Below are 16,678 nucleotides of genomic sequence, written 5' to 3' on the forward strand. Positions count from 1 at the left end.
CGAGAGCCCTCCCCGCCCCAAGGGACCCAGCTTCGTCAGCCGATCTCCACTTACCCAACATCCTCCACACTCCAGGCCCCTTTCCGGACCGCGTGACACATCATAAGACACTTCCTACCCATTTTCCATAATTTCCACACCATGTTTGATGACAGTAGGCAACGAATCATAGAGAGAAATATATATACATATATGCCTCTCAGAGAGCCCGGCAAGCTACCAAGAATATCCCTTCCGCAGGGGCAGAACCTGGCAAGCTCCCCCTGGCGTATTCAATAAGCCAAAACCAGTAACTATAACAGGTCTCATTCTCCTCACCCTGAAAGAGCCTCCAATCGTTGGGGAAGTCAAGTAAGGAGAGGCTGCTAAAATCTCAGGGTTGGGACAAATAGAGACATTACTGGCGCCTGCTCAAGTAAATCGACAAACAACGGGATGAGAGTGATAGTAATACAATGATACCCAGAGGGTCACAGAGCCAGAAGTAACCCCTGAGCATATCAGGTGTGGCCCAGAAATAAAAACAGCCTGCCCAGTGACTGAATGCACACTGAGGGCCTGGCAATTCCCCTCAAATAAGAAGAGGTTATCACCATCAGGGATGTAGCTTGACCATACAACACTCCTGACTGTCTGGTTTGGGGTTTTGGCTTTTGGGTCCAGCTGGAGGTACTCAGGGCTGACTCCTGACACTGTGCTCAGAGATCACTCCTATAAGGCTTGGGGGACCATATGGGGTGGCAAGGACCAAATTCAGGTCAGTGGCCTACAAGGCAAGTGCCCTGTCCACTGTGCTAGCATCCTGGTCCTTGGCCATAGAGCAGTTGTCTTGCAAGTGTGAGGCTCTGAGCACATGCTCTGGCACCCTCCCTTCCGCACACACAAAGGTTGTTGCAATTATAATAGTAAAGATGCAAACACATGGACACTGCATTCCATAGGGTAGAGATCTGAGGAATCAATCAGCATGAGAATCACACATACACTATTCTAACGCATTTCACAAAAACCCCATCCAAAAGAGGAATATAACCATGCGTGTTAGTGTGAGAATGGGCGATCATTCACAAACACTCACACTGTGGGAGCAATGAAAAAAAAGTCTCTAGCAATAAACCAAGTGCCAAGAAGAATCGCATTAGGTTCTTAAAGATGACCGAATGCTGGACGACTCCCTAAGCAGAAGGGGGCAAGGGAAAAGGCAAAACAAATCTGCTCTGCTGGTGCAAGTTCACTTCACCTGAATTTTCCATCATGGAATCTGGTTAAAATTATGGTCTCACGTGTGAGCAGCAAGCGAAGAGTGAGAGGCACCACGGGCAGCTGCCAGCAGGGTAGCTCCAGAGATGCAAGTAGCATTTTCTACACCACATATGCTGGGGCTCCAGTGGCTGGGGTCTTCGCCAGCTCTCCCTCACACCTCCACACAGTGACCACGCTGCATCTCCAGGCCAGGCCCAAGCCCCCGCGCGGCGTCTCTCATGGGGCTGCAGGGTCTTTACCACAATGACAAAGTGACTGAAGTACAGTCCAGGTTCACAACTCATCTGCACCTGCTGTCAACCTCACTCCTCTGTGAGTGCTCCTGACACGCTTTTACAGACTGTATATACTCCCTTGCCTGCTCCAAACACACTTGCTCAGGACTGGAGCGATACAGAGGGGAAGGCCTGTGCCTTATCTGCAGCCAACCTAGTTTCATTTCTGGTCTCCCGAGCCCACCAGGAGTGATTCCTGAGCACAGAACCAAGAGTAATCCCTGAACACAGCTGGATGTGGCCCCAAAACCAAACAGAAATGAAAGTAAAAATGTTTTACTCCAGAGCAGTAGTACTGCAGATACAGTGTTTGCCTAGCACTCAGCTGACCTGGGTTCAATCCTCAGCCCCGCTTACTGGTCCCCTGAGTGCAACCAAGGCTGATCCCTGAGCATAGAGTCAGAAATAAGCTCCGAGTACTGCCACTGTGGCCCAAAAGCAAACACCTGCCTAGAGCTCCCAACCAATCCGATCAAGTCACTAAGTAAATTTGCTACTCCCAGTGTTCAAACAGCTTGAAAATTCAGACTTTAAGACAGACCTAAAGGATGGAGTTTCCAATGCCTCTTTTGCAAACCACAACACCCAAAATGAGAGAGAGAACAAAAGGGAATACCCTGCCACAGAGGCAGGGTGGGATGGGGGGGGCGGGGGAGGGATACTGGGACCCGTGGTGGTGGAAAATGGGCACTGGTGGAAGGATGGGTGTTTGATCATTGTACAATTGAAACCCAAGCACAAAAATGTGTAAATCTACAACTGTACCTCATGGTGTTGCACTAACAAAAATTACAAAAAAAATGTAAATGATGGAGAATGGGCACTGGTGGAGGGATGGGTACTCGATCATTGTATAACTGAAACCCAAGCACAAAAATTTGTAAGTCTACAACTGTACCTCATGGGGTTTCACTAATAAAAATTTTTTAAAAAATAAAATAAAATAAATGAATAAATAAATAAAGGATGGAGTTTCCTAGCCTGTGTCTTATGCCCTCCACCTTCCTGAGTCCCTTTACTGTTCCAGGAACATACCACGCAATTCCTGCCCTGTGTGTCCTCATTGCCCCCAACCTGACTCTTCTTATGGAGCCCAGAACGTCCTCCTTCATGCCATCTGCCCAACATTCCCTTCAAAAGAAGTCCTACAGGCCCTTCCTGCAAGGAGCAGCCCCCTACTCTGGACCCTTGTGACCGGACAAACCAAGTCAATTCTGCAAATGCCCACATTGGGAACAATGCCAGTCCTAATTCAGTGGTTCCAGGTTGGAGGGCCTTCTTGTTGGCATTGCTGACTTGAAATTGTGAGCACATTTTTAAAGAGTAAAAATCAATCCTTGTCTGTGAAGCTGTGCCTCTTGTTTTCTAGATCTCCACTGGCCCTACAGGCTCCAGGTACTAATCAGAAATGCTGCCTCCATTCTGGGCACTGCAGCTTCATAGTCAAAACCGAAGCAGGGACTGGTCGCTGTTGCTTCCTCCAAAAAAGCAGCCGAGGAAATCCTGAGTAATTACACTCATAGATCATGAGCTCTGGCATGTGGTTCCCAGACTGAACCGTTTATCCAAATTAAAACCATTCTCCAGAAACAAAATCAGACCCTTTCAATTGAAAATAAAGCCAACCAACCCCCAAGATATATATATATGTATGTATGTATATATATATATGGTAATAAAAGACATTCTTCCTGCTTTCTCATTCCATTAATCACTAAGTTTACACAATCTGTCAGAATAGCTCGGTGAGAAGCCTCCCTCTTCCTTCCCTGCAGGCCAGGATGCTTTACCCCTTGGGCACATCCCATCTCGTGTTCAGCAATACTGACGGATATCAAGAAGATCCAATGAACAAACTGGCCCTCCAATGCAATTTGCCACATATATTAAGGGACTTCAAAAAGTCACTGCTTACTTCTGGGTAAATATGCACAAAAATGAAAGCAAGGCCTTAAATAGGTACATTTGCAAATCCTTGGTCAGAGTCACATTATTCACTATGTCCAAAAGATCAATGCAGCACAAATCCCCGTCAGTGCAAACGTGAGCAAACGAAATGAGATCTTTCCCAACAACAGAATTCAGACGTTAAAGTTGGAAGTTCAATTTTGAGAAGTTGAAAGTTAAGTCTTGAAAGAAAATTCTGACATGTGCTACAACACAAATGAATGAGTCAATCACCAAAAGGAAAAAAAAAATCACATTCCTGGGTTGGAGAGACAGTAGAGAAATTAAAGCCCTGGGAACCCCAAGCACTGTCTGGGTAACTCTGGGGTGGTCCCTAGCACTAGGGCCCAAGCAGCTTCACATCTGGATCAGAGTAATGCAGGAGTGGCCCCAGGATCCCTGAACACTGTTGGGAGGCCCCCCAATGAAGAAAAAAGTACACACACACGCATACACACATGCATGCATACACACATACACACACATGCGCACACTTATCATCCACTTAAGAGTATGTTTCTATATGAGTCAAAAGCATAAAGTAGGATGATGATTTCCAGGGCTGAGAGAATAAGACCCATCACTGTGATGGGTCTCATTCTCCTAACCCTGAAAGAGCCTTGAATGTGGCACTTTTTAGAATCTCAGGGTTAGGATGAAGGAGATGTTACTGGTGCCTGCTCGAGGCAATCGATGAACAACAGGATGGTCGTGATTGTGATTGTGAGAGAACAGGAATGGGGAGTGAGGATTTAATGGGAAGACAGTCTTCAGTTTTGCGAGTGAGTCCTTTGTACATAGGATGATCTCACTTATCCGCAATATCTACAATAACAGGAGAAGGGAATGCAAGGCATTAAAGGGAGGGTACCTTGAACACCACTCATCCCAGAATCTAGGGAGGGGAAGAAGGAGAGAAACTGAGGGGAGGAAGGGAGTCAGAGGGTGCAGACTTCAAGGGCACATCCGTCATGTGGGGCACCCAGGCCGAAACAACACTGCAAGCATGAGGCATAAGCTGCAACAACAAAGCTGCAGCTGCCAAGGAAGCAGGCTGGACTGGAGAGACAACACAGTGTGGAAGGGCTGGCCTTGCACGCTGCTGACCGGGGTTCAATCCTCAAAACCCCACAGGGGCTCCCATCGGACCTCTGAGTGCAGAGCCAGGAGTAAGCCTTGAGCACTGCAGAGTGCAGACTGAAAAAAAAAATTAAAAAAAAAGGAAATAGACTGGGGTGGGAGGGAAACTGCCACTGGAGGAGGATGAGTGCTGAGTCACAGTGCTCGAATAAAAAGAATCTTTGAAAGAGTTCTGTATAGAGACGGCGGTGATGCCCGTACAGCATGTGATGTCCTTTATGCTTAACTGTACATGCTTACAATGATCAATTTGAGGTTACACAAATGTTACCACAATAATCAAAATAAAGAAGCTTGTGTTCTTTGATCTTGAACCATCTCATAAGTAACTTCCAGGACATGACGAGCCTGGATCTTGCCCAGTGATCTCTGAGCCAGAACGCACAGAGGCGAGCGTGTTCGGAGGACACGGCCTCTCACGTGCATCACCACTGGTCCACACACTCAGGAACGCACTGCCAGCAGCACTGTGTGTGTGCAACGTTATTACAGATGAGCAGACGCTTCTCCTGCCATGCTGATGCCGAAATGCAGGACACATAATTATCTATATGGTCTCAAAAACAGAACCCCGAGGACTTCCCTGAGGTGGGAATGTCAGAAAAATTTACCCTTTCAAGTTTACAATGAGCACACATTACATTAAATAATTCTTTGGTTTGTTTTGGAGCCAGACACAGGGATGTTCAGGGGCTATTCCCAGTTTAGTGCTCTGGGGCTGCTCCGAGCTGCGCTCCAGGGACCAAAAAGTGCCAGAAATTGGATGCACTTATATACAAAGAGTTTAAGTTTAAGTTTAAGCAACAGAACAAAAAAATATATATATATATATATTTTGAAAATAGAAAAAGAGTCAAAAATCATCTAAGACATGTCCATTACTTGGGAAATTTCTACTACTTCCTAGGCTGAGACATGACAAATACCAGTCCCCTCCAAGCACAGGAGGAAAAAGCTACATTCCTAATCACCGCAAACCTCTAGGCCAGCCACCCCTCCAGCCTCGCTGCCACTCCAGTGGAGAGAGGCCACAAGTATGGATGCTGTCCCTTGGAAACACACCCGTCCGTATGGAACTAACTCAAGACCGATCCACCAAGTCCTCAGGTTTATCACACCTGCATCCCCAAAGGGGAATCAGAACTTTCAGGACTGGGAAGTTATGCAAGTTCTGCACCTAGAATAGCAGCAAATGAATCAAATTCAATCCAAGGGGAGCTGGACAGACTCCATCAGATAGAGACGACTCCAGGCTGTGGTAGGGAACCCAGGGGACAGTCGCAACAAAGGGCAGTTTCACCCCAGGTCTGTGGCCACCAGCATTCTTTCTCCTCCCAGTACACTGGCTGAACTCCACCTTTGATCTGCGTCCAAAATCACCAGTGGTGAGGGGTTAGCTACTCAAGAAAGCTCTGAGAAAGGTGATGGATTACGAGCAGAGAGGAAGGCCGGGACCAAGTCAAAGGAGCCCTTTTGTTCTGGAGCAGGGAGGAATGTGTACAGAACACAGACACCCCGGCTAATGGCCAGGCTGGCCCCAGGGTGACTTACGGGGCCAGATGCAGGCCTGCTCCCCTGCTCCCTGTACATTCAGCTCCACAATGAGTGCGAAGCAACACATTGCAGCTGTGTTCCAGGGTTAATGGGGAGAGATCAGATTCCTGAACCCTCCAGTGTGAAATAACCAGCTCCCCACAGCAGCCTCAACAGGAAAAGCAAAGCAACTTCAGGCGTCTATCACAGAGTCTGTGGTTCAGTCACTCTCCAGGGACTTCGCCTGCTTACTCTGCTGCAAGGCTTTCATTTTTGTGCGTTCAAAAACCTGAAGAATTGCTTTTCACTGTGCACAACCAGTTCCAGAAAATGTATACTCAAGATGCACCCGGTCGGTCAGGAGGCAGGGTGTTTGCCGTGCACACAGTCAGTTCGATGTCCAGCACCACACACAGTTTTCTGGGCGCTGCTGGGTGTGATCCGAGCCTAGTTTTTAAAAAGATGTACTAGGTGACCACAGAGATGCAGTGAAAGGGGGGTGCGGGGTGCTATGGCAGTAAGGGTGTTTGTGGGGTGGGAAGCTGGAGAGAGGATTCCTACAGATACCTTCCAAAGCTTGAAACAAAGGGAGAAAGGGAGTCTCTCCTGCAATGGGAGAAAGAGTGCTATTATCTCTCCCCAGAGAAGAGGAAGAGGAAGGGCAGCTTTCCACAGGCCATAATTAGAGCAGAAGGAGGAAGGAAAAAGAGAAAAGAAAGGCCCAAATCTGCCACTAAGGAAGCAGCTGGGGCTGGAAGTGTCACCAGCTGGAGCCGAAGTCCTCTCAGGCAGCCTAAAAAGGGGTGATCGGGGTTAGAGCGATAGTACAGCAGGTAGGGTGTTTGCCTTGCACGCGGCCGACCTGGGTTCGATTCCCAGCAACCCATCTGGTCCCTGAGCACCGCCAGGAGTAATTCCTGAGTGCAGAGCCAGGAGTAACCCCTGAGCATCGCTGGGTGTGACCCAAAAAGCAAAAATAAGTTAAATAAATAAATAAAAAGGGGTTATCACGGCTGGCAAAGAGATTCTGGAGGAACCTGGACTTGCCAAAAAGTCCCAGGTTTCCAGCCCAGGCTTCCAGTGACCTAGAGGACATTCACTTTCTATGGGCGAACAATAGACACGGGCTCTGCACCTTCCACACCTATGTCCTAATCAGCCCCACGACAGAGGCAATCGCCCAAGCCTGCTGAGTCTCAATGCCCAATTATGAAAATAGAGGCAAAAATCCTAACTTGCACAGTCAGGTAATGATCAGGTCCAGATGACAACTACCTGTTCCTGTCGAACCACCTAGTCAAGAGACAAATGTTCTGGTAAGGGAACGAAACCAACAGCAAGTGAACACAGAGGAAGTGATGGGACCAGGTAACTCTTCCACGGAACGGTGACTGTGACTAAAAGGAGCACATCATTGGTGCCATTGGGAGTATTCCACAGAAAGAGTTTTCCTCATCACCGGCTGACTCTTGGAACACATTTTCCAACTGGGTGATGGTTCAAAGAAATAGAGCATATGCTCTGCACATGTGTGGCCCAGGTGCAGTTAACTACACCATGTGCCCTTCCCCATACCGGCACCGCCAGAAGCAACCCAAGAGAACTGAGTTAGAAGGAGAATCTAAACTGTGCCAGTGTAGTTCAAAAATCAATCAGTAAGTAAATCTCTCTCATTTCTCCTTTTCTTTCCCCTCTCTCTCTCTCTCTCTCTCTCTCTCTCTCTCTCTCTCTCTCTCTCTCTCCTCTCTCTCTCTCTCTCTTCCCCCCATATCTGGTATGGATGCTCCGGAGTTACTCCTGACTCTGCATTCAGAAATCACTCCTGACAGTGCTCAGGAGACCATATAGGATGCCGTTAACTGAACCCAGGCCAGCCAGCCACACGTAAGGCAAGTGCCCCACCCACTGTACTATCTCTCCAGTCCAGATCATTTCTCTCTGTGAAAGCAACATAACTACCCTTAAATGTCCAGGGCTCATCCTCTCCTTGGGACACTGTGAGGCACACTGATGGGCTACTGTTGGCTTCACCACTTTCTTCCCTCCTCAATGAGACACCAAGCAAGGAGACACTGGGCAAGGCTGCCACGGCCATTGGGATCCCAGAGAACCTGCACACACACACGTCTGGAAAGCAAGACCTCTCTTAAGGAGATTCAGCCGCGATGAACAGGGCAGGGTCCCACTTACCCAAGCTAAGACAGCGGGCAGTCACCAGGCCTCACAAGCAAAACAAAAGGGATTCCAGCAACCCTGTGATTCTGGTTTGCTGCTTGTGTAATAGAGAGAAAGAAACACCTTCCTCCCCTGAGCTCATGCACTGCAGACTTCTGCCTGAAGACTCAACACCCCAGGAAATTAAAAGCTGTTTCCGAGCCTAAGAGAAATCCCAGCATTCAGGAGCATTTTGAAGCAGGCGACACTGGGCATTGGGACGGGGTGGGGTAGCCCCAAGGCGCTCAAAGTTACCCCTGGCTCTGCTCGGGGATCACTCCTGATCCACATCTGATATCAGAGACTGAATCCAGGGTAGCCACATGCAAGGCAAGTGTCTTCCTGCCTTCAGACCATACTGTCCTCCCAGTCCAAAGCAAACTTTAAATGTGCTGGTGTTTTCAAAGTAGAATCTCTGGAAAGAACACATCCTCACAGAAGCAGTGAAGACTGAAAACCAGCTCTCTCTGGGAGACCCTTCTGAAGGTGAAGCCATACAATACGCACTACCCCACGCCACCCCGCGGCTGAGTTTTGAGAGTAGACGTATCTATTTCAGCAACTAGAAGAGTTTGCAAAACCTGACAAGGATGAGTTGGTTTTTTAGCACTCTTACTGAAAAGGGAAGTTGTACGTGAAACAAAGTCCAAGGAACCAGAACCCTTATTCCAGGTCAGCAGATGGAAGACTCACTGTAATGGGACTCGCTCTAAGTCACCAACAACCTCTGCTGACTGGGTCCTACAACAGACTCAGCCAAGGATGCCCTGGATAGCAAAGTAGGAAAGTAATTTTTGACAATCGGACATTGTGGTTTCATGCCAGGCTGCTATTAGAAATACAGTGCCAGAGTACTGGCTCGGATCCAGAGTCATAGCTGTTCTGAACTAATGTGCACATCTGTAAAATGGGTGTATCAACAGACTTGGGTTTCCTCTCCTGACTTCCCTTCACTCCAGCCTTACATCCTCCTTCCTAAGCCCTTTTTGAAAAATCCCATCAGTAACATCTCCTGCAGCACAGGAACATACTTGACCCTGCAATCTTGAGCTTCGAGGGTGTATCTGTAAACAGCTTCACTCAAAAGGATTACACAGTGCTCCTCTATTAAGAGTCAGCTACACTAGTACTACAACCATACCGTTTACATGCAAGGGCGTTCTGTACTGCAGAGAGCCTCGGCTGAAAAACTGACCACTCCGGAGGCTGGAAGACAGCGGCAGCTAGGAGCAAAGGAGGTCCAAGATCCTGCAATCTGCTGCCCTCCACACATCTGTAAGGTGAGGCAATTACCCCAGGTCGCTTTAAGGTTGTTATCTGCACCCAACAAACAAGAGTGAATGAATACACGCAAAGCATTCAGCACGAGCAAAGAGCGGCGGGGCTATTGCCACGCTATCACTTCGTCTCGAAGGTCAGCATTACTTTGTGATATTACTGCCTCTGCCTCTGAGGTCGGGAGCCTGGCCTCCTGCCAGATTCCGGCGGCAGCTGCGCGCACAGAGGCATCTCTCCTCGGCCCCGCGGGCTGGAAGCACCGCCCCGTCCCTCCCAGCCAGCCCGCAGGAATGCCTTTCTTAATACTTGTTGATTGATTTGCAAATATAGCCTCCCAGGTCCCCAAAAGGGAAGAATCTGGAGCACAAGCAGGTATCTTTTAGAAGCAGAACTGCGGCGCTTCCAAAAAGCCTGCAGTGCAGAGACGAAGAGCCTACAGGAAACTTCACCGAGAAATGCCCAAAGGTGCCCCGGAAGGGCGGGCTGCCAGCCCCTAACTTCCACAGTCACATTTCCAGCGTCTTCCAAACCTCCTGGGAGACCGTTTACATGTCACCAGGGGTGGGGGAAGCACAAGAAGTCAGAAGATCAAAGTGTGCGTGTGCGTGCACGTTCGTGTGTGTAAGGGGGGCTGCGTGCGTGTTGGGTGTGTGCGTGTGTACGCGCGTGTGTTGGATGTGTGTGTGTGGGTGTGTGTGTGTGTTGGGGGCTATTGGGGGTGTGCGCGCGCGCGCGTGTGTGTGATGGGAGTGTGTGCGTGTGTGTTGAGGCCGTGTGTGTTGGGGGGTGTTCGCGCGCGCGCGAGTGTGTGTTGGGCGTGTGAACTGGGAGTGTGCGTGCGTGCTGGGGGGTGTGTGTGTTGGGGGGGTGTCGGGGTGCGCGCGCGTGTGTGTGTGTGTGTGTGTGTTGGGGGGATGTGCGCGCGTGTGTGCGCGTGTGTGCTGGGCGGGGGTCCCAGCCCACATCCATGCTCTGAGAAGGGGAGTGGAGATGCCGAGTCCCTTCCCGCCGCGGACTTTCGAATCAGGGCGGGCTCGGACCCCGCTCCTCGGACGTGTCAGGCGGCGGCGGGACCCAGGTCCGCAGTCGGGCCCGAGCCCCGACTCGCGCCCCGCGCCGCCGCCTCCAGCCCGCGCCCCGCGCCCCGCGCCCCGCGCCCGCCCGCCGCCTCCAGCCCGCGCCCCGCGCCCCGCGCCCGCCCGCCGCCTCCAGCCCGCGCCCCGCGCCCCGCGCCCCGCGCCCGCCCGCCGCCTCCAGCCCGCGCCCCGCGCCCCGCGCCCCGCGCCCGCCCGCCGCCTCCAGCCCGCGCCCCGCGCCCGCCCGCCGCTCCAGCCCCCGCCCCGCGCCCCGCGCCCCGCGCCCGCCCGCCGCCTCCAGCCCGCGCCCCGCGCCCCCGGAACAAAGAGCCGCCCGGTACCTGCACGATCCGCGCCGTCCCGCGGGGCGATGGCCGCAGCGGCTGGGCCGGGCGGGCGGGCGGACGGGCGGGCGGCGCGCAGGCCCGTCCTCCTGGCCGGCCGCCCGCGCCCCCGCAGGGCCCCCTCGAGGCAGCGCTCGCAATCGCCACCGGCCGCGTCCCAGCCGCGTCCCGGCCGCGGGCACCTGGCCGCGGCGCCCGAACAAAGCGGCACATTTCCTGGGGGACCCAGGGCAGGGGCCCGGCCCCCCGCAGCGGCCAGGTGGAGACCCGAACCCTGGGGCACTGAGCAGCCGGCTCGCAGGGGTCACCGGAGGTCTGCGCACAGATCACTGCTTCCCGGAAGCTAGGGCTACACACGTGCACACAGGCGCACACACTGGCACGACCATGGACCCGCACACACACACATCCACTGAAACACACGCACACACCTACACATTCCTGTCTACACAGGCACAAGCATGCACACATCCACACCCACACTCAAGCACACACAAGTGCACGTGCATGCACACACCCATACACCTACCCACGCACGCAGGCACACAGCACACGCATATGCGCACACACACACACACCCTGATCCACAAGCACGTACAGTTCCATACATGCACAGCACACGCACCTCATCTGGCCCCCCGCCTGTAGCTTACAATCCACTCTCCTGGTTTCCTGAGGACTGATGGTTGTGATGGAGGTCCTGCTAGTTTAGGGAAGGGGCAGGGGAAAGTTTAGAAACCACATGATTTCTTAAAATCAACTTGCAGGGATAGTTTTTCAGTCAGGAGCCCCAGTTTCTGTCCCCAAGACCTCATGGTCCCAGAGCATGGTAACCAGAGCACTCAGCACTGCAAACAGCCCCTGGGTGCCACTTGATATTGGCCACCCACCTACCCATCCCACCGTGCAAATAAGCAGAGGGCGACAGAGCAGAATGTGACTGACCAGGAGCAGGACATGCCCAATTAGAAAGACGCTCTGAGCAGGAGGGACAGGCAGCAGCCAGCTCTCCCGGATGTGAGAAGTCACCACTAGTGGGTCCTGCCTGAAAGCAGTGCAGGGATAGTACTCTCCCATTTTGCAGATGAAGAAACTGACTCAAATTCCTAATGGCTTGCCAAAGTTGGTCGGGATAGAACACAATAAGGAACCAGGAAGAAGAGTTACCAATTTCCAGTTCCTCTGTAATAGTATTGACTCTTCCACCAGACCAAAGGCTCCCAAACTTTGGTGACCTACTGCCCTAGAATTATATTTGAGAAAAATACACCTTCTTAAAGGACCAAACAGAAAGTGCCAGCCCATCCCACCCCAACTGTATCAGAGGCTACTTCTTTCTTTCTGGATCACTCCTGCATGACCCCAATCGAGGCATGAGAAGGGCTGTTTCTCCCACTGTGGGAAATCCTCCACTAGACCAGCATTCTTCAGCCCGTTGGCTCCCGTGAAGGATACTTACCCTGCACGTAGACTAGCCATTGTAACCAAGGAGGTAGGTCAGTGATTTTTAACCTTTCTTCAGTCAGCACCGCTCCAACGACCAGTGGTGGAAAGACACTGCACTAGACCACAAGGTGCCTTCAGAGCAGAGCCAACCATGTGTAGTCGGGACTAGCAGGAACAAGAGCTCCCCCATTTCTGCATTCTGGCATCCAGAATGCATCAGGAAGTGCAGGTTGGTGACCAAATAAATTACATGTTCATAACCTCCTGCAGAAGCTTTTGTAAATGTGCCCAAGATCTCACAGCTAGAAAACTGGGCTTCCTTTCACCTTGTTTGGTGAAATAAGTTTTCTCAACTTGTTCTCTTAACCTCAAGGTGGATCATCTGAAGTAAAGATGCTCAAGTCTGGCCCAGAAGCTCATTCAGACACTCCCCACTTCACAGACCACAACTTTGAGTCTTCAAGAATTTGAATAAAAACTAAGTATGCAGCAATTATCTGGAAGGAAATCACAATTTTTCCATGCTTACCCATCCAAAAGTATCTCAAATTTTAAAAAATCATCCTAAGCCAATTGAGCTGAGAGGAAAACATTCAGAGGCCCAGAGTGACTGTTTCCTTACCAGAGTGTGATGGGGAGGGACTGTCCTGGTACGAGTGTGCTGCCACTGTTCCTGGAAAGAAATCTTGGATGTTTGTCATTGCCACCAAGGTCTTGCCATGACAACCAAGATAATTTTGCATGCCTAGATTAGAAAATGTAGCAAGCGATGACTTGGTTATTTTTATTTCTATTCCTTGCACTGAAAAATTGTATTTCCAGAGTTGCTGAATGTTGGAAACATGAGCAGAGGTCTGCTTTCGTAGTTCTACAGTGGAGGGAGAGACTGTGGAATGGAAGGAGTGAGTCTGGGCCTGTGTTCTGTTTTCAGATCCCAGCTCTCTTGAGACCTTCCCGTTACACATCATTCTCTCCCTCTCCTTCTGTCTCCAGAGCCCCAAGTTCCAAGCCACTGCTCAATCCTCACCTTCTCTGAATGCCTGAACCTTTCATGAGTATGAATTCGTGGCAAAAATGCACATGCAAGTTTAGCCAAAGTAGACACGGGGAGCCTGGTCTCTGAGTGCATGTTAATACCAGGCAGTCCTTCAATATGGAAATAATGAGCTTCATACCTGGAAAAATGAAAGTTGGCAGAGATGTGAAGTGGCAGCCCACCATTTGGTAAGCACCTCCACCACGCCTGCAGAAGTAAGTTTAGAGCACATGGACTGGTCATTTAATGTGGGCCACTACCAGGATGGAGGGCAATCTCGGGCAACGCTATTTTCTGTGACTGAAACTATCGCCAAAGAGGGCTGATGTCCAAGGGTGATCTTCCAGTGACCCACCTAAGAAATATAATTAAGAGAAACATGGACAGCTCAATGCAATCCCAGGACCCACCATTTCCTACTTTGTCCCAAAGCAGTGCCTAGCACTGGACCTGCCTCAGATGAATGATTAGTTCCCTATCCATCTTGTATCCACAGTGGGACAGAGGTTCCCCACCTGTTGGTTCCCCTGAGAGCAGCCTGCAAATCAAATGGCACTGTGTTCCATCTTTACCATCCCGGGCACAGTGTCAGGTGCCTCTCCTTGATGAAAGCAGGGCCCCGTCCTTTCCGGTCCTCATCTTTGAAGCGGAGTCTGAGAAGTCTGAGGACAAACGTGATGACCACAGATTTGAAAGAAAGAAAGAAATCCTGTTCACAGGATGAATCTGGGATTCTGGGGAAATGGGCATCTGGGACTCATTGGTGAGCCCCCGTTAGCCGGTTTTATGTTCTTGCAGCCAGATATAATCTGAACAGAATCCTGTGAATCTATCTCTGCATTCCAAGGTACCTAGAGCAAAGGGCAGTAAACAGGTCCAGAGTGTGCACAGCCCCGGCTGTCCCTCCTCCCTGTTAGCGCTGACTGTGAGCCGGCACCATTTCCTCCCAGGTAGTATGGACAGGGTTCATGTGCCCTCCCCTGATCCATCTGAGAAGGGGACCCTGGAGTGGAGCCCCAGTTACCCTTGTTGCCCTTCTGCTTCTTACTTCTTATGTCTGCTTGCCTCCCCAGCACTGAGCTGATTTCAAGGGACACAGCAGAGACTAAGCATTGCCTGTCTGAATAAACAAATCTGAACAGTCCAGAAATTCCAAAATAGGTCAAAGTGACTGACACCATCCTTGATAGAGAAGAACCCCAGTCTGGGAGCAGGAAAGATTCCTGAACATCTCACCCACTGTCAGCCCATCCCAGGCGTGGAGGGAAGGGTCAGGACTAATCGCGTCCGCCCCCAGCATCAGACTGTGTCTGATGTCCTCTCTTGCTCCAGGGTCGGGTGACCACCTGTACTCTCGGGGAGCTGTGATGTCAGACTAGAGAGGAGCTGGTCTTTGAGGAAAAGAAAGACCAGTCTTAACCTCTGCCCAGGGTTTCCAGGATTCTCATCTTCCTCACAGGAAGAAATTTTAGGAGGATACCAAAAGTGAAGTAAAACAGTTTTGCTTAGAGGAAGTTAGAGACTTACGTTTTCAGGAGAGATGTGAGATTCTCCACAGGGGAGAGAGCAGAGAGTATAAATCTCAGACTGAGAGGTGGGCAAATCTCCAAGACAGAGACCGTTCCATGAAGTAAATCAAAAGAACGCAGCCTGCCAACACTGGCTGTTTCCAGGCTTAGATATGGTGATCTAGAGGACATGATGCTGAGTGAAGTCAGTCAGAAGGACAGGGGTAGACCCAGAGTAAGCTCTCTCAGACGTGGGATTTAAAGATGCACAGTGAGGTCAGCAAAGGGCCAACTGACCTACACAACTGAGTTTCCGTGGGAGAGCGAGGGGGTACACTGGTGATGGGTGAGGTGTTGGAATTATAGGCTGGAGAAACCACTATTGTAAATTGTAAATCACTAAATCTCAATAGATAAAAATTTTAAAAAGAAGAACACATCTCATGGAGACCACCAAGATGGAGAATGCACCCAGGTCTTTCTGTATAAAATTGCTTTTATTGGTAAGCCTTTTCCAAAACTGCCTGTGTCTGAGGCATTCTTCATAGCCTGGGGCTTTGTCCATGGGGAAGAGTCTTGATCGTCTTTTCCAAATTCTTGTCACAGCCCTTTTTGTTTCTCTTCTGACTTTTCCTTTGCTGAGTGGATCCACCTTTATTGAGTGACTCCTCATTTTCTGCATCTCTGAAGAGCTCAATATTTGCATTTCGAGGAGGGTGAGGTCTTCTGGTTTCAAGGCTACTTCAGAGGTAACGAGAAGGCAACTTATTTTATTTTTCTAAATTTTTAATTTATTTTCCTTATTTCCTGAAATACTCAGAGCCAAGTGCCCAGCTGCTGCCACCACCCTCCATTCCCCCTCCCAACCCCCCCCCCCCCCACACACACACACACAGGCTGTCTACCTGCCTGCAACAAAAGGAAAATAGAAAGACCCACCTTTAGGCTTTCTGGGAAGAGAAAGACTGACCTGAATCTGACTGGCCTCTGAATCTGACTGACCTGTACTGGGACCTGGCCAGTCAGCCTGCCCTGGAGCTCAGGATTCTGTGGTGATTTCTTGTGTCCACAGCAAGTGACTCCTAACCAGGTGGGTGAGTCAACTAGTAATAAGTGAGACCAACTAATAATTAATGTGAGACCAGAATAGTTGACCTTGGGATATATAAACCCTCTCTGTCTCTGTCTCTATCTCTCTCTTCCTCTCTCTCTCTCTCTCTCTCTCTCTCGCACACACACACACACACACACACACACACACACACACACACGCACTCAATCTTTGTCTCTTTCTTTCCTCTCCTATAAACACACATATTCCAGGAATCACTTATAAAATGGTACTAATTTACAATTGAGAACATTGGTAAGATTCCTTCTAAACATTCCTCTGAAAATATAAAACATGCTTTGTTTATAGAAGAATATAATGTCTCTGGATTTCTTCTGTGTTTGCGGCCAGGCTTAACTCCACCCCTGGCTGCAGTCTTGTCAGAGGGCACCACTTACCATGAAAGCGCTAAAGGAGGGTGAAGCTCCCAGAGATGCTTCTCTGTCTTGGCACTGTGCCTCCAATATTTGGGTTGCGAAGTCTGAGAAACTCCCTGCACTGGAAGCG

General features: G+C 50.3%; 1 protein-coding gene across 1 annotated transcript in view; it reads right to left on the minus strand.

The window, feature by feature from the left end:
* LOC130015911 (tensin-3-like) overlaps positions 1-11,169 on the minus strand; it is a 264,718-nt gene extending 253,549 nt beyond the window's left edge. Inside the window, exon 1 of the mRNA XM_056106653.1 lies at positions 11,068-11,169. The gene's annotated coding sequence lies outside the window, so the exon portion shown is untranslated. The remainder of the gene's footprint in view (positions 1-11,067) is intronic.
* Between the last annotated feature and the right edge of the window lie 5,509 nt (positions 11,170-16,678).

Source organism: Sorex fumeus, unplaced genomic scaffold (assembly GCF_029834395.1).
Source record: "Sorex fumeus unplaced genomic scaffold, SorFum_2.1 ptg000141l, whole genome shotgun sequence".
Taxonomy (NCBI): domain Eukaryota; kingdom Metazoa; phylum Chordata; class Mammalia; order Eulipotyphla; family Soricidae; genus Sorex; species Sorex fumeus.